We start from the raw sequence: 14,206 nt of genomic DNA, 5'->3' as shown, positions 1-14,206 counted from the left end.
TTGGATTTAAGGCTTTTTGAATACCTCTCCTCTTCTCTCCCTCTCCTCTTTGTGCCATCGACCACCAAGCACCAAGGAGAATTGTTCTCCTTGGTTTGCCGACCCCCTCACCTCCAGCCGCTCCTTCCCTCTGGACAACCCCTCCTTGTCGACTAGTAGGAACTCCAGAGAAGTAGCCCCGACCAACCATTGTTGCCCTAAGCAAAATAAACTGGTAGACAAATTCTATCTGCCTGAAGTTTACTCTTCCCTGGCCATCTCTGACCTCCATTTTGGTGAGTAAATGTTGCTATCAGAACCCTAACACTTTGGGGGTACTTCATACTATTGGATCTTGTGGTTGTTTCGATCTGATCAACCAAGTTAGGTTAGATCCTGTTTGGTTTTTAATCCCTGTGTCTAAGTGTGCAGGAGCTTAGGAGCGCAGGAAGTCGAGCGGAAGATGCAGCTAGTGAGAAGAACGACACGGGAAGGGAGCCGACGGGCTCGGTGCATCCGAAGGACAAAAGAGCTGCGGAAGAGTACTTCGATGGACGAGAAGAACGTCTGCGACGTTTGAGGGACGAGAAGCCGGGATGGAAGCCTACTCGAGGAGAAGGCCAGAAATTAGGTTCGAGTGAGCCCTATTTTGGTTCGCTGAAATCACCTAAGCGATCGGAGCTTCGGAAGAAGAAGAAAAAGAGAAGCTGGAAGCTATTTATACCATGCAGGTTGAAGGCACCCTCAACATTGAAGGTGCCCTCAACAACATTGAGGGTGTCCTCAACATTGAAGGCGCCCTCAATGCCATTGAAGGCACCTTTGACCCAGTCTACTTGACCGTTTTAACTTTGGATAAAATTTTATCCAATGCCTTGGCTGGAGGCTCCCTCAACCCCTTTGTAGGCGCCCTCAAGCTCGAGATAGAGTTTCCAGGAGCTATATAAAGGCCCCTGGACCTAGGAATTAGTCAATCAACTCTATAATCAATTCCTAGCAACTTGTGATCTTTCTTAGTGTGTAAAATGACTTCTCCGCCTACAGTGAAGGAGATTCATAGTGCGTTTTTTCAACTGTCTTGGATTAACAACTATCTAGATTGTAACTAAGTAAAACCTTGAGTCTTCTCTTCTCCGCTTTACTTTTATTTCTATTTTATTTTATTATTATTGCTATTATTGAGTTGAAAGAACGAGGAGGGGTTTGTTTTATTTGCAGGCAATTCACCCCTTCCCTCTTGCCGGTCCCGCTGCACTAACAAGTGGTACCAGAGCCAGACCGCCTCAGAAGGACTAATTGCCGTCTGAAGCAACAAAGATAAGACGATGCCCGGAACAAGTATTCATCCCCCAAAATTCGACCGAGACTTCGCGACATGGAAGCGTCGAATGGAGATATTCTTCAAAATGGATTTCGATATTTTATTAACTATGAAATATGGTTTCTCAGTCCCAAAAGATAAGGAAGAATTCCAGTGGACAAAGAAGGAGCAAGCCGATTTCGTGGCTAACGGAAAGGTAGAATTCCATCTACTTAGCGTCCTGCCGCCCCAGGAGGTAAGTCAGATCAAAAGCTATAACTTCGGCAAAGACCTCAGGGAAAAATTTCTGGAGCTCCACGAAGGCACCTCAGAAGCGAAATTAGCAAGGCGCGACATCCTCCAGACTCATCTAACAAATCTCCGGATGAACAATGGTGAAAAGGTGGCGCAACTCCAAGTGAGAATTAAGGAGCTAATAACTCAACTGACCAATCTTGGAGAATGGGTAACGAACCGAGATTCTATCCAGTATGCGCTCAACGCCTTCCCAAGAACTCCAGAGTGGGCGTCCTTAGTAGATGCTTACTACATCTCTAAGTACTTTAAGGTAAGTACGCTAGAAAACTTGTTTTCTACTTTTAAATTTCATGAGTCTCGAATTGCAGAATCTAAAGAGAAGTCAAATCACAATGTCGCCCTACAAGCCAAGATGGATGATCCTGACTCCGAAGCATCGATTGATGAAAATGAAGCGGCACTATTGGTAAGAAAATTAAATAAGTTTATTAAAACTAATAAATCTAGATCGCAGTCGAGAAAGCATCAACGCAATAGAAGGACAGTCCGATGCTACAACTGCAATGAGGAAGGGCACATCAAGGATGACTACCCAAAGTTGAAGAAAAGGGACAAGGAGAAGTCCCAAAGACCGACGTTTACTAAACGCAAGAGTCTGAAGGCTACATGGGATGAATCATCATCCTCCGAATATGAAGTCGAAGCCTTCTCAGGATTAGTACTGATGGCAAACCATCAAGTAGAAGAAGATGAGACTAGCTAAAAAATGAGCAAAGATGAAGGGGGAGGATTATCAGAAGAAGAAAGCTGCGATGAAGGGGGAGCCCCAGAAATTGAGGAAAGTAAGGTATGTGCTCTAACTCCCAAGCAATTCTTTCAGTTCATTAAAGTGCTTACTAAAGATTTAGTTAAATTAGAAAAGGAAAATGATGAGTTAAAGTTAAACTTAGCAAAAGTATGTCCTCTAAAAATGTACGATAATCTAAAATTAGAAAATGAAAAATTGAAAATTGAAATTGAAATTGAAAAATAATCATGCATGCTTAAATAAATTCCAAAAATCAAAACTTAGAATTTATGGTAAATTAAATTGGTATATTAAATATCACCAAGGTCAACTTAGAAAAATACCTAAGGATATAAACCCGCTAAGTTTTTAACTAACCCAGTAGGAAGGAACCTTTATTGGGTTCCAAAATCACTTCTAGATTAAAATTTTAAAGTTAGCACTTTCAGCAAGAAAAATTAAACAGATAATTTTTTTATGAGGCTCTGTCTAAGAAAGTGGTTGTTGCTCCAATAACCAAGAAGGCCTAGTGCCTCGCCACTGCCTAGAAGTCAAAATACTGAAATAAAATGTTTAATTAACTTACTGATAAAGCATGAAAATAGGAATTAAAAATATTTCAAAATTCCTACCCTGTTTAAATATCAGGGTTCTTTGTTAACTTAGAATTTATTTTTTCCTATCCCAGTTTTTGATGTGATCAAAGGGGGAGAGATGAGAACAAGTTTAGGGGGAGTTAATATTTTTTTAAATTAATACTTTAATTTTTTTTGGATAGGAACAAGTTAAGTTAATATTTTTTTTTGTTTTGTTGCAAATTCTATTATTGCAATCTTTATGCTTAAAGTTTATTAATTTCTTTAAATTACTACTTGTCTTTTTTTTCCCTAACTTGAACTTTGGTTGATGCATATCAAAAAGGGGGAGATTGTTGGACCCCGTGGTTGTTTTGATGTGATCAACCAAGTTAGGTTAAGTCCTGTTTAGTTTTTGATCCCTGTGTCTAAGTGTGCAAGAGCTTAGGAGCGTAGGAAGTCGAGTGAAAGATGCAGCTAGCGAGAAGGACGACATGGGAAGGGAGTTGACGGGCTCAGTGCATCTGAAGGATGAAAGAGCTGAGGAAGATTACTTCGATGGACGAGAAGAATGTTGGACCCCGTGGTAGTTTTGATGTGATCAACCAAGTTGGTTAGGTCCTGCTGTGTTTGATCCCTATGTCTGAGTGTGCAGGAGCTTAGGAACACAGGAAGTCGAGCGGAAGACGCAGCTAGCAAGAAGGACGGTACGGGAAGGGAGCCGACAGGCTCGGTGCGTCCGAAGGATGAGAGAGCTGTGGAAGAGTACTCCGGTGGGCGTGAAGAGAGTACGCGACGTTTGAGGGATGTTAAGCCAGGACGGAAGGCTGCTCGAGGAGAAGACCGGGAATTGGGTTTGGGTGAGCCCTATTCCGGTTAACCGCAATCACCCAAAAGAACGGAGCATCTGAAGCTGAAGAAACCAAGCTAAAAAATGGAGCTGCCAGCTTGGAGGCGCCTCCAGTAGGCTTGGAGGTGCCTCCATCATGAAGGCGCCTTCAACCCTGTTGAAGGCGCCTTCAGCAGGCTTGGAGGCGCCTCCATCATGAAGGCGCCTTCAACCCTGTTGAAGGCGCCTTCAACAGGTCTATTTTAGGCGCCTTCAACAGGTCTGTTTTGACCGTTTGCGCTGCGGATAAAGTTTTATCCGCTGACCGAGCTAGAGGCGCCTTAAACCTTGTTGGAGGCGCCTTGGACCCTCGGGATAGAATTTCCAGGAGCTATAAAAAGGCCCCTGGAGCTAGGAATTCAATTACAACTCAAGCAATCAATCTGTAAGCAATTCCTAAGCAACTAGTGAGCTTCAAAAGTGTAAAAGGCTTCTCCGCCTTCAGAGAAGGAGAATTTTCTTAGTGCGCTCTTTTCTACTGTCCTGGATTAACAACCTCCTTGGTTGTAACCAGGTTAAATCCTTGAGTCTTTTCTGTTCCTATTTCTTTATCTGTTTCATTAATTTAGTTGCTGTTATTTTTATTGCTGATTTAAATTCTGAGTTGAAAACTGAGGAGGGTATAGTTTATTCTTGTTTTCAGCAATTCACCCCCCTCTTGCCGGTCTCCACTGCACCAACAAGTGGTATCAGAGCCTGATCACCTCAGAAGGACTAATTGCCAACTGAAGCACTACGATTAAGATGATGGCCGGAGCGAACATCCATCCCCCGAAGTTCGACGGAGACTTTGCCACTTGGAAGCGCAAAATGAAGGTATTTTTTAAAACGGATTTTGATATTCTTATTACAATGAAATATGGTTTTGCAGCGCCGAAAGAAAAAGAAAACACATGGAGCAAGAAGGAGCAAGCCGATTTCGTCGCCAACGGAAAGGCAGAGTTCCACTTGCTGAGTGTGCTGCCGCTGCAGGAGGTAAATCGGATCGGAAGCTACGACTCAGTGAAAGATCTCTGGGAGAAATTCCTGGAGCTTCACGAAGGTACTTCTGAAGCGAAGCTAGCGAAGCGCGACATCCTCCGGAACCAGTTAACGAACCTCCAGATGAACCAAGGCGAGAAGGTAGCGCAACTCCAGGCGAGAATCAAGGAGCTGATAACGCAACTAACGAACCTTAGAGAAGAGGTAACCAACCGGGATTCTATCCGATACGCGCTCAATGCCTTCCCGAGAACTCCAGAGTGGGCCTCCTTAGTAGATGCGCACTACATCTCTAAGGACCTCGAGGTAAGTATGTTAGAACAATTATTTTCAACTTTTGAACTTCACGAATCTCGATTTTCAGAACCCAACGGAGCAGAGAAGACAAGTCAGAACATTGCCTTAAAGGCAAAGATGAACAGTTCTAACTCCGAAGCCTCAGTCGACGAATCCGAAGCGACACTACTGGGTAAGACGCTTCAATAAATTTTTCAGTACTAATAAATTTAAATCGCAGAGGCATCATCGAAAGAAGAGGACGGTTCGATGCTATAACTGCAACGAAGAGGGGCACATCAAAGATAACTGCCCAAAGCTAAAGAGAAAGGAGAGAGAAAGGGAAAAGTCAAAATACAAGAAGCCAGAACCCTCCAAACACAAGAACCTAACGGCTACGTGGGATGATTCGTCGTCCTTCGAATCGGAAGTCGAAGAATTCTCGGGACTAGCACTGATGACCAACCATCAGCTAGAAGAAACGTCCAGCTCAGAGATGAGTATCGACGAAGGGGGAGGAACGTCAGAAGAAAGCTATAGTGAAGGGGGAGCGTCACCAGATCAGGTAAGTAAGGTACGCAATCTAACCCCGAATCAATCTTTTAGATTTATTAAAGCTCTTTCTAGAGAATTAGATAAATTAGAAAAAGAAAATGAAAATTTGAAATCAGAAAATGAAAATTTAAAATTAGAAATTGAAAAATTGAAAAATGATGCATGCTTAAAGAAATTTCCAAAGTCAAAAATTATAATTTATGGTAAATTAAATTGGTATATAAGGAAGCATCAAGGTCAACTTAGAAAAATACCAAGAAACTATATACCCCCTAGATTTTTGAATAATCCTGTAGGAAGGAACCTCTATTGGGTTCCAAAATCTGTGCTTAATTAATTTTTCAAAAATTAAAAGCTTACAGTAAGAAAATTAAACATTGAAATTCTTTATGGAAGCTTTGTCTAAGGAAGTGGTTGTTGCTCCAATAACCAAGAAGGCTTAGTGCCTCGCCACGACCTGGAAGCTAAAATATTGAAAGAAAATGTTTAATTAACTTTCTGAAAAAGTATTATACAAGTATTAAATAATGCTTTGAAAGTTTATCAAATATTTGTTAAAATAAACAAAAATTCCTAAGAAATTTTTTTTTCTAACTTAATTTTTTTTTTGGGTTAGAAATTTTTTTTTTTGGAGAATTCTAAAAGTTCATTTCACTTGACTTAGAAATTTTTTTTGGGAACCCTTAAACATTTACTTAAGATTTTTTTTTTACTTAGAAAATTCATTTTAACTTAGCAATTTTTTTTAAAAATTCATTTTTAACTTGAAAATTTAAAAAAAAACTTCAATCTTACTTGAAAATTCTTAAGATCCCATTTTTGCTGTGATCAAAGGGGGAGAGAAAAATACAAGTTTAGGGTGAGTTAAAAAAATTTTAAAATTTTCTGTTATTATTTTTATAAAAAGTGTTGCAATTTTACTAATTGCAAAAATTATTCTTAAATTGTTAGTTTAGTAATTTTTTCTTTAAAATTACTGTTTATGTCTATTTTTAACCCTAACTTGAACTTGGGTTGATGCACATCAAAAAGGGGGAGATTGTTGGACCCCGTGGTAGTTTTGATGTGATCAACCAATTTGGTTAGGTCCTGTTGTGTTTGATCCCTGTGTCTGAGTGTGCAGGAGCTTAGGAACACAGGAAGTCGAGCGGAAGACGCAGCTAGCGAGAAGGACGGTACAGGAAGGGAGCCGACGGGCTCAGTGCATCCGAAGGATGAGAGAGCTACGGAAGAGTACTCTGGTGGGCGTGAAGAGCGTACGCGTCGTTCGAGGGACGTTAAGTCGGGACTGAAGGCTGCTCGAGGAGAAGGCCGGGAATTGGGTTCGGGTGAGCCCTATTCCGGTTGACCGCAATCACCCAAAAGAACGGAGCATCGGAAGCTGAAGAAACCAAGCTGAAAAATGGAGCTGCCAGCTTGGAGGCGCCTCCAGCAGGCTTGGAGGCGCCTCCATCATTAATGCGCCTTCAACCCTGTTGAAGGCACCTTCAACAGGTCTGTTTTGACCGTTTGCGCTGCGGATAAAGTTTTATCGACTGACCGAGCTGGAGGCACCTTAAACCTTGTTGGAGGTGCCTTGGACCCTCGGGATAGAATTTCCAGGAGCTATAAAAAGGCCCCTGGAGCTAGGAATTCAATTACAACTCAAGCAATCAATCTGTAAGCAATTCCTAAGCAACAAGTGAGCTTCAAAAGTGTAAAAGGCTTCTCCGCCTTCAGAGAAGGAGAATTTTCTTAGTGCGCTCTTTTCTACTATCCTGGGTTAACAACCTCCTTGGTTGTAACCAGGTTAAATCCCTGAGTCTTTTCTGTTCCTATTTCTTTATCCGTTTCATTAATTTAGTTGCTGTTATTTTTATTACTGATTTAAATTCTGAGTTGAAAACCGAGGAGGGTATAGTTTATTCTTGTTTTCAGCAATTCACCCCCCTCTTGCCGGTCTCCGCTGCACCAACAAAGAACGTGTGCGATGCTCGAGGGATGAGAAGCCAGGACGGAATCCTGCTCGAGGAGAAGGCCAAAAGTTGAGTTCAGGTGAGTCCTATTTCGATTGGCCGAGATCACCAAAGCGATCGGAGCTTCGGAAGAAGAAGAAAAAGAGAAGATGGAAGCTATTTATACCATGCAGGTTGAAGGTGGCCTCAACAGCATTGAGGGCACCCTCAACATTGAAGGATCCCTCAACAACATTGAGGGCACCCTCAACATTGAAGGTGCCCTTAATGCCATTGAAGGCGCCTTCGACCCAGTCTACTTGACCGTTTCGACTTTGGATAAAGTTTTATCTAATGTCTTGGCTGGAGGCGCCCTCAAGGCTTGAGATAGAGCTTTCAGGAGTTATATAAAGGCCCCTGGACCTTGAAATTAGTCAATCAACTCTGTAATCAATTCCTAGCAACTTGTGAGCTTTCTTAGTGTGTAAAAAGACTTCTCCGCCTACAGTGAAGGAGATTCATAGTGCACTTTTTCAACTATCTTGGATTAACAACCATCTAGGTTGTAACCAAGTAAAACCTTGAGTCTTCTCTTCTCTGCTTTACTTTTATTTCTATTTTATTTTATTATTATTGTTATTCTTGAGTTGAAAGAACGAGGAGGGTTTTGTTTTATTTGCAGGCAATTCACCCCTCCACTCTTGCCGGTCCCGCTGCACCAACACATACCTTATTGGCAGTGACCTTAAGGATGCTAGAAAGTGAGGGAAAAGTGGTAGACAACACCCTTTTTAGGCTGGACAGGATCCCGGTCTATCTCTCATTTGGTGTCGATTGGTTGCGTATGCCACCGGGCACCAAGCTTCGTCTTTGCACACAAGTCTAGTACATTTTATGGAGACAAAACTTGTGAATTCCGAAGTTATCTCGATGATTGATCAATGTGGATACGAATAGAGGCAAGATTTCAGAGCATCTCTTGGTTGATGTCATTTCCTCTTCACATAATTCGTTAGGTATAGCTAGAGTAAATTTATTTCTGTAAACTTTTATTATGCGATGATGTCTATCATAAATGTATCCTTGTATGCATATAGTGCGTGTGTTGTAATAATTTAGAATTATTATGCTATTTTTGTCTTCTATTATGCATGTTTACAAAACATGTTTTAGCATGTTCCCGTGTCAGACTCCCCAACAAAGAAGAGGATCCTAAAGAGATTAAGGAGGATTCAAAAGAGGATTTGAATGTGGATCCAATAGAGAATTCTGAAGCAGGTCTGTCTGAGATTACCTTAGCTAAATCTAGGAAGATAGGGATTGTATTGATTACTACTGCATTAATGTCTGTCTTAGTGGGAGTAGTAGTGAGCTATCTAGTTTCTTAAAGTTGTTTATGTTATGAGTTAGTTGAGTATGTTATAAGTTAAGAAACTTGAAAAAGATATGTTATATGTATATAGTCTTAAAAGAATGATTAGTTTATTTAATGATGAGTTCATTTCATGATTAGTTCATTTGATAGGATGTGTGTAATATAAGTGATCAATGTTGGTTATATTGGATCATACGAATGATGAGTAGAAATGTGGTTACCACTTAATTTTGTAAACCACCTCAAATTTACATTGAGTCAATCATAAATTACATACAAATGAATTACACTGAATAGTTAAATAATGTGTTTATTTATGATAGATTTTGACTAGTAAAAACATCATAGTTGAACTCGATAAGGGAGAGAACATTAGTCGACTGATATCATCAGCTAAACTGAACAAGCGAGTCCCACACGCTTCTATGCTTTAGATCAACATCAATTGATTGATGAAACAAATCAATCGACTGATAGTCTAATTCGAATGGTTTTTTAGAGTATAAGTCGATTGATCCCCATATCAATTGACTGATGCTCTTATCTTAGCCTTCCCAAGACTATTACTTGATGCCAATAGAACCTCTCGTTCACTAGACTTTCATGCTTTGAGCCTCCTTGTCTCTGGGTCTTCACCCACCTTTGCATCCAATCCTCGATATGCTCAAAACTTTCCTTACCTTACTTTCGATCTCTAACCTATAAGGACTTTTCCCTGCATGCTTATCACACAAGTATGATATCCTTTCATTAGCCTAATCTTAAATGTTATCAAACACCAAAATTATATTTAATTTCTTGGACATGATTGTATCAACAGTCTCTCCCTTCTTGATGTTTGACAATCTATTGAAGATTAGACTATATTTTGATAATAATATATCATTCATTTAGTTTAAAAGAAATGTAAATTTACGCCACGCCACATTAATATCATATGCAATACTCTAGTGTCATAGAATTTGTCATAAGATGTATGATTTTGTCATAAGATACAGGATTTCTCCCCCTTTGTCAACTATCAATAAGATCTCAACAAGCTCCTTGATAGTCAGAGCCACCGAATATAGCTTGGCCATGTTTGAGTGTGAGGGAACGGGAATGCCCAAAGGCACGGCCTAGTCCTGCTTCTGTTAGCTAGAGCCCTAGAGCCAATCATTTGATGATTGTATTTTTTGTACTTATTTTATCATATTCTATATAAATAAAGGCATTTGGATTTTGGTTATTATACTTACTTGTATTGGTGCCAAATAAACTAAGTATAATAATGGCCTTGAGTAGACGGTTCTCACTTATATCAATCGGTTAGTTGAACTGATAGTGAGATGATATAGGGAACACTACTCTTAATCATTCCTAGTCGAGTATTAACATTCAGGGACAATGTTAATGCAATAAGACTAGCATGTAGGTCAACTCGATGACTTGATCTCACAAGTAATGGATATAGAGATATCAAGTTGACACATGGGTATACATTAGAGAATGTATACTGAATGACCCGCCATGAGAAAGTATCATGGATCGTTATATGAGTGTCATATACTTTCTCATGTGGCTATTAGTATGACTACTAGTCCTTAGACCTGAAGTCACTATGGTTCCCTACATAAGGAGTTATGTACTTTAGTTTCGTCAAACGTCACCCGTAACTGGGTGGATTATAAAGGCGATTACTGGGTATGTAACAAATTATGTGGAGGGATGTGAGTGATGTAGATGAGATCTATCCCTCCTATATGACGGGAGTGACATCGGTATTCTTGATAGAGTGAGACCACGAAGTGCATGACCATGCCCAAATGAGTCAATATAGGATATTGAGCTCATTTGATTTAGTGTGTCTACTTGGAGTTCAAGATTTAGATTGATTAGAGGATGACACGGTCTATGCCTCATATTGATCAATCTAGATGTCTAGGATAGAAGGACACTTGTCATATATTGTGAGGAGTCACAATTAGTAGTCACAAGGTGATGTTGGATCTCAACATTCTTGTAACTTGGGTAGTAATGATGTGTTGCTAGATACCGCTCATTACTTATGCTCCTAAATGGGTTTAGGGCATTGCAAACGTTACAAGAACCTATAGGGTCACACACTAAGGACAATTAGATGGAGATTAGGTTCATATGATGAACCAAGAGGTTTAAATTCATTTGATGAATCAAATTGGATTAAGAGTAATCCTAATTGGGCTAACTTGAGTTGGACTCAAGTGGATTCATGTATTCAATGAGCCTAATTTAGATTATGACTCATTAAATCAACTTAATTTAATGAATTAGATTCATTATATTAAATTGGCTTGAATCAAATGGTTAGATTAGATCAACCATGGAAGAGATTTGGTCAAGTTTGACTTGACTTGAGAGGAAGATAAAAGGTCAAGTTTGACTTGACTTTATGCCACCTCATTGGTGAGTTGGCATTGATGTGGACCAATGATGTTACTCCACATCATCATGGGTGCCACCTCATGGAAGTTACAAAGCCATTTTCTTTAATAGCTTCACATTAATTGCACTTAATGCAATTTTTTGGGAGTTACACTTTGAAAGTGGCCGGCCACTTTTGAATGGGAATGGAATTGATTTTCCTCATTCAAGTGCATTATTCCTTCTTCTTCCTCTTGGAGCTCTCTCCCTCTCCCTCTCCTCCTCAACTTGGCCGAACCACACATAGGTGCTATCACACCTCTTTGTGTGTTTTTCTCCACCTACGAGTCCGTGTGGATACTTCTAGAGGAGTATCTATCTTGATACTCTTGAGATCCGGCATTTTGAACGAGCGGGATACGCAAAGGGCACGCACCGAAGGTATAACTCTTTTCTTGTAGATCTAGGAGTAGATCTAAGTAGATACTCGTACTCGTAATTTTTTGTTTTGAAATATTTTCTTCACACGAGATCCGTTGGCTAGGGTGATTCGGGGTTTCCGCGATGCGAAAACGCGGTTTTCGCGGCCCGAAAAACCCAACAGTGGTATCAGAGCCACGTGCGAAGTGAGTACGAGTTTAGATTCATATTTTTTATCGAAAATATAGATCTGTAAACTTTATGTAAATTCATGTTTTTATAGTTTTAATGGGTAATTTTTTCGTAGAAGCGAAGCACAAGTGTTTCGGCACTTGTAGGCTTCCGCTACCGGGAAGATTTTTCCAAAACGGCTTGGTTTCAGCCCAAATATTTTTGGGACAGCGGACTAAGGCGCCATTAGATCGCAAAGGAACCCTCGCGATGGTTAGATCGCGGGTAGGGGCGCTGCCCCTGGCCCCGTAAGGGGATTCGTTCCGCGATTGCGCCCGAAATCGCTAATCGGGACCGCCGGGAAAAATTTACTCATAAAATCTGTAAAATTATGAAAAAATTACAGAAAATTATGAAAAATATATAATTTTAAATTATATATTAATTTTGTGATAGTCATGGCCCAAAGACCCAATTTGATTGGATAATCTGTGTTGTAATTCATAATACGGCCTGCGCGGCGTGATGTGATGTGCGTGTTGTACTTTTATTTATTTATTTTTTCTCGCGACCTGCGCGTCGTGCCTTTCTTTTATTCTGGTTGTAAATTAGATTTAGACTCGAATGTAACTCGAGTTTCAAAATTATAATGTAAATTTTGAAGTGGTGGAAGGTCCACACGAGACGGAGTTACGAGGAGGGCGCGAGCAACACAAGGTGGTCAAAGGAAGAAGCTTGAGAAGATGTTGACCTTAGGTTGACCATCCGATCTTCTCATTGACTTGAGAAGATCGTAGTAGGGCCATGACACAATCACAAAATAATTTAATTAATTACTTATATGTATGTGATGCATGTTTAATTAAGTAGTTAATTAGTGTCTAGCGATTAGATAAGATCTAAATCATGCACATGATGCACCCCATGATTAGATTAGATCTAAATCAAAGTATTTGATATGCATAATCATTTAGATTAGATCTAAATCACGTCAACTCGTAATGCCTACCATACCGTGATACCTACCACTACCTCGATCGCATGCTGTTGTTGAATCTGCCAAAGCAGAGCAACACATACTATCTTGGTAGGGTACGGAGGGACAATCTTGGTCCCTCCTATCAACGTATGGGTGAATATAAACTCAATTAGATTGAGTATTCCTAGTTTACTCGGTTGGATCGAGTACAACTATAGACATTCTTCCAATAGTTGGAAAGGTAGGATAAAATCACGTTTATATTAATTCTCGGGCGTATTAGCCAAAGCTAACTCGAGTTTTAATATAAATGCGGATTTTATCCTATAAACAAGAGTTGCATAAAGATGTAATTGGTAATCGTTACCTACCAATCATACTAAATCTTAGGCATTTTAGCCAAAGCTAACTCAAGGGTTAGTATGATGTGGATCTTGTCCCACATGAATTATAGAATTCAGTGGGAGCATCATTTAGTTAAAGGCCTAATTAAATGATTAAGAATATGATACTTATTTCTGCATTTATTTCTGTTGTAGAATTGTCATGACGTCGAACACGAACACCTTCTCCCTGCGATCTGTCCTCGAGAAGGACAAGCTCAACGAAGCAAACTTCCTGAACTGGTACAGGAACCTGAGAATAGTTCTCACCCAAGAACGTAAACTGTACGTTCTGGAGCAGCCCATTCCGGAGGCTCCTCCTGCCAATGCCCCATGAGCTGACAAAGATGCTTACAAGAAGCATCAAGACGATGCATTAGATGTGTCATGTCTAATGCTCGCGACCATGAACCCTGAGCTTCAAAAGCAACACGTGTTAATGGGTGCTTACGATATGGTTGAACATCTTCGTCAACTGTATCAAGGACAAGCGAGGCATGAGAGATTTGAGATCTCAAGGGCACTGTTTCAGTGCAAGATGTCAGACGGGGCTCCAGTAGGCCTATATGTACTCAAAATGATTGGGTACATAGAGAACCTACAAAGGTTGGGGTTCCCTCTTGTCCAAGAGCTGGCTACTGACTTGATCTTGCAATCCTTGCCGGATAGCTACAGTCAATTCGTTCTAAACTACAATATGAACGAGATTGACAAGCCACTGCCCGAGCTGCTTAGCATGTTAAGAACTACTGAGCTAAACCTTAAGAAGGCTAAGCCCAACACTGTTCTGATGGTTCAGAAACATAAGGGCAAGGGCAAGCCCAAAGGCAAGGGAAAGTCCCAAGCCAAGGGCAAAGGCAAGGCACTGAAGCCTAAAGGAGGGGTCGCCAAGGATGCTACCTGCTTCCACTGCGGTTAGACCGGGCACTGGAAGAGGAACTGCAAGGTATACTTGGAGGATC

This window comes from Zingiber officinale, chromosome 6B, assembly GCF_018446385.1.
Source record: "Zingiber officinale cultivar Zhangliang chromosome 6B, Zo_v1.1, whole genome shotgun sequence".
NCBI lineage: Eukaryota > Viridiplantae > Streptophyta > Magnoliopsida > Zingiberales > Zingiberaceae > Zingiber > Zingiber officinale.
The sequence above is the reverse complement of the archived record's forward strand: the minus strand, read 5'-3'. Positions refer to the sequence as shown.